Below are 5,000 nucleotides of genomic sequence, written 5' to 3'. Positions count from 1 at the left end.
CTCAGGCTACTATGAAGATTAATTATGACAAGAAAACTCGAGCACGGGTGTTTGAGCCTGGGGAATTAGTTTTGGTGTTGAGTACTGATTCGGATAACTTCCTTGAACCAAGGTATAAGGGGCCTTGGAAGGTGTTGAGGAAGTTATCCGATCTTAATTATGAAATAGAAGCTCCCGGGACCAAACGAAAGTGTCGAATTTTTCACATTAACAGACTGAAACCTTATGTCTCTAGAAGATCTGATTCTTTGGAAACCGGGTATGAATCGGTTTCTTTGGTGGCAGAGGTGCTTCCTGATGGGTCTAAATAAATAATCAATCAAGTACCTTCAGATGCTCTATCCAAGAATGTGCAATGTTTGGATGGGTTAGATGAGCATCTCAAGCTTCTTGATCTAAATCAAAGAAGGGAAATGGAAGGTTTCATTCATTCTTTTTCAGATTTGGTTTGAGACTCTCCCGGATTGACTAGTTTAATTGAACATGATGTGGTAGTAGGAGAAGCTTCACCAATTAAACAAACCCCTTATGGACTAAATCGCACTAAAATGGATATAATCAATAAGGAAATAGAATATACGTTGAAGCATGATTTAATAAAACCTTCTGTTAGTCCTTGGAGCTCCCCTATAGTATTAGCGAAGAAAACCGATGGACAGTATCGAATGTGTGTGGACTATCATAAAGTTAATAAGCATACAAAAAATGATTCCTTTCCTCTTCCTAGAATTGACGACTGCATAAACCCCATTGGTTCAGCAAAGTATATTACAAAATTGGATTTGCTTAAGGGCTACTGGAAAGTTCCTTTGTTGGATCGAGCAAGAGAAATTTCAGCATTTGTCACCCCATTCGGCTTGTATGAATGTAATGTCATGCGTTTTGGGATAAGGAATGCTACTTGTACTTTTCAAAGATTAATGAACCGTGTTGTCGTGAATTTTTCTCCGACTTATTGAAATTAATAATTCTAGGCCCGATGGAATGGGCCGATGACAAGACCTTGAAGAGGTTTGCTTTCCAAAACTATTCAGGATTCAATAAAATATGATCACAATTTTAAGTTTATTACAAAAATAATCATTTGATAAAGAAAAAACACACAATAACAATTCAGGCAAATTGAAAGTTAGATCTGTCACCCTTAGGGGGTTTGCAACATGTGCTCATGAAACACAGAGTCCACGTTGGACTAAATAAGACGAAGTTTCGAGAATATAGTAATGAATCTAGAGTAAATCACATACCAATGCCTACAGGCATTATCTGAGGCATAAAACAAATCCCCAATCCCAGGGATGACAAATTTACAGAGCGATACAAATGTACATATACACACTCACAAAGGAACCGACCTGGTATCGCGGTAGATAGGAGCCGGAGACGGAGAGACTAACTCATAGGGGTACTCACTTAGTTGGATGGATCTTTAGGCAGGAATGAACGAGCATCGTTCAGGACAGCTCCGAGGAAAACTACTGTTTCCCGCGCTAACTAAAGTGCCCTTGTGAGATGCGCGGGAATTCTTACTTTATTTATTCAATAATGGGTTTGATAAAGTTTCTTTATCGACCACAAGACAGACAAACAGTCGAAGTCTTACGTCAGATCAAAGGGTAAACTCAATACTTCGGCTGAAGGCCATAATTTGTCAGAATCCAACAAACTAGAGAGTCCTTCGCTCTAAACATAAACATCGATATTTTTGCCGTGGTAGAACAATACAATATCATTTTCGTAATTGGTAAATAATAAAAACTTCATTTCTCTGACACCCGCTCCTTCCCCACCAGGTGGTTGAAATTTACGCCACAATACCGTCACGTATTGGACAGCAGTCATTCATAGAAATGCCCGCGAAATCTTTCAGTCTTACCTTAATTTAACGCAACGTTTGTGGAGTTAAATGGTGGGGATTTCGAATGATCAGTTCAAAACTCCCGACATCCTCCACACCCGAAATAAAGGGGCGGTGAAACGTCGGACAATTAGGCAAGACCGGACTCGGGGGAGGAGTAACCACTCCAAGACTCGGTTAGGCTCGTTGCGTAGCGCTCCACAACGACTCTAACGGAGTACACACACAATATACATCAATAGAATGGCAATGCAGGTAAAAATGTACCCAGACATATAATACATACATGAATCAATCAATAGAAAGGCAATAGGCAATGGGCTTGCAATAATATCTCAAATAAGCAATAAGCAATGTATACATGCACAATCATAAATTGAATAATTATATATATATATATATATATATATATATATATATATATATATATATATATATATATATATATATATATATATATATATATATATATATATATATATATATATATATATATATATATATATATATATATATATATATATATATATATATATATATATATATATATATATATAATATATATATATATATATATATATATATATCCAATCATTAGGCAATCTGCCCTTAGTCAATCAATGGAATTACCCTTCCCACACGGCCACACCTTGGCAATTACTCTTGGGGAAAGGGGGGGGGGCTGGTTCTGTACAACGCTAGACCTGTATATACGAGAGAGGCCATCCCATTCCCGTTCTCCATACCCGACGCACTTCCAACGTCTGTGGATTCAAACTCACCTACACTTACTTCTTTCCACCCTCCCTACTTACCACAAGGAGGTATACTCCCATTTTCTTTTACTGTTTGCAGCCATGACTTAAATATCTTCACTTTCTATGACTTGTTTCATCAAATTTCGTTGCTTTGCAGCAGCGTTTCTCAATGGGCGTGCGGAACGTCCTTGTCCGCCTGACGTCTCTGATTCTACAACACTTTCACTACTCTCACTTACTGTATTGGTATCACTATTTTCGTCACCACCTAAGACCTCTGTGGCTGGTTGTCGAGATGTCGTAGCCTGAACTATCTCCTGGTTGTCCCCAGACGTCCCAACGATCCCTGGCAGTCCTGCTGGCAAACTGTACGCACCCTCGTCTTCGACGTCGCCATCGTCTTCTCCAACACCATCATCGTCATCAGAGGGGGCAATCTCCAGGGGAACCAGGTGGCTAACAGATCGCAGGGACTCGACATCCTCGAACAACACCTTGGCTGAAAGCACGACTCCGTCGTCGTCAGGATATGTCTCCACGGCACGTCCAAGGGGCCATGTAGTCCTTTTATGATTGTCTTGCTTGACCAGCACGACATCTCCGGGGTGCAGCTTGGAAGGTTCCCCAGATCGACAGTCGTGTCCGGCCCTCAGGGCACTCAAATACTCTTTTCTCCACCTCTCTCGGAAGGCTTTCAAAGTGTCTGTCAACTTCAAATAACGATCACGGAGCCTCAGGGAGGTGAAGGTCGCATTGAGGTGGTCGTCTGGCAAGATTGGTGCCATGAGGTTGATCATGTTTCCTCTCACTAAATGGGAGGGGGTGAGGACCCCATCCTCGCACTTGTCGCCACTGTACATTAGAGGCCTGTTATTAACCACCGCCTCGGCCTCCTTCACTAATGTTAGTATGTGGGCGTCCGGCAGGTACTTCTTCCCGAGGGCTATCTGGAGGGTACGTTTTGTCACTCCGATTAGGCGCTCTAAAAACCCACCTTTCCAAGGTGCACGGGGCGTCTGAAAACGCCAGTCGATTCCGGTTTTCCTCAGGAACTGCTAGACTTCATCCTCTTCATAAAGTCCCTGAAGGAGGTTGCTGGCAGTCTTGAACGTTTGATGATTATCGGATGTGATGAAAGACAGGGCACCGTGGGTAGGACAAAAACGACGCAAGGCTAAGACAAATTCCTCTGCTTCCAGGGAGGGGCAGAAATCGAGGTACATGGGCCTGCTGGCCATGCAACTCATGATCAGTATGTAGCCTGGCAGCGTTTCAGTCTGTACGGCCGCTGTGTGGTCCACTCCGACTGCGGTAAAGGGCTTCGTCAGGTTGATCCTTTCCTTTGGTAGGGGGGGGGGTGGTGGCTGTCTCAACAGGGGCTGGAAGGCTAGCACGCATTCTGGACACTGCCACACAATCTGCCTCGCAATGGAACGTAGGCCCGGCGACCAGCATTTCTGTCGAAAGATACCCATTAGTGTATTCACACCACAATGTAAATGCATACAATGCAAATATCTTAGATAAGCCCTAACTAAGTGTCCCTTGGCTGGCAAAAGAATCAAATGTTTCATTTCCTCTACTTGGGACACACGTCCCCTAGTGCAAATCAACCTATTATCTAACACTAGATTTAATTGTCTGACAAAGTTAGTAACTTCACGAGGGGTCTGACTCCACCCTCCAAGTAAGCATAGACTGTAGGCAAATATTTTTGCTGTAATTGGACAACAATACTGAACGGATGCCGTTTTAATTTAGCAAATCTCATGATTAACCTAGTAACTCTCAATAAGAATTGGAGCTCTACTTCCCTCTGTAGAATTTCCCATATCTCTCCTAGTGGAACAGGTCTTATTTCTTCCCTCATTTCTTGCACCGCCGCCACTACGGTTCTTTCATTGGTTAGATCGTCCTCTTTGTAAGGAACAGGCTCTCCTGTGGTCCTCAGGAATTCTGGACCATTCTGCCAAAGAGGGTTTTGTAGCAATTGTTGCGTTGTTGCTCCTCTGGACAGGACATCGGCAGGATTCTGTTTGCTTGGGGCATAGCTAAGACTGAAATCGCAAACCGGATGAAGAAAAATAATCTCCGCCACTCTGTTAGATATAAAGACATTCTTATTGTCCTTGGCATCGGGAGATGCTACCCATGCCAACGTGACCTTACTGTCAGTCCACATGACTATCTCTCGTGGCTCTATCAGCCTTTTAAGTGTTTTGGTTAATGTGCAGCCTAACAAAAATGCTAATAGTTCTAGCTTGGGGATTGTCAACTTGTTCATCCCCTTTGGAGTGATTCTCATTTTACTAGTGAGTAGGCTTACTTGATTGCAATTGTCCCTAGTATATGCTACTGCATCGTATGCCTTGCTGCTGGCATCA

This window comes from Palaemon carinicauda, chromosome 22 (genome assembly GCF_036898095.1).
Source record: "Palaemon carinicauda isolate YSFRI2023 chromosome 22, ASM3689809v2, whole genome shotgun sequence".
NCBI classification, from domain to species: domain Eukaryota; kingdom Metazoa; phylum Arthropoda; class Malacostraca; order Decapoda; family Palaemonidae; genus Palaemon; species Palaemon carinicauda.
The sequence above is the reverse complement of the archived record's forward strand: the minus strand, read 5'-3'. Positions refer to the sequence as shown.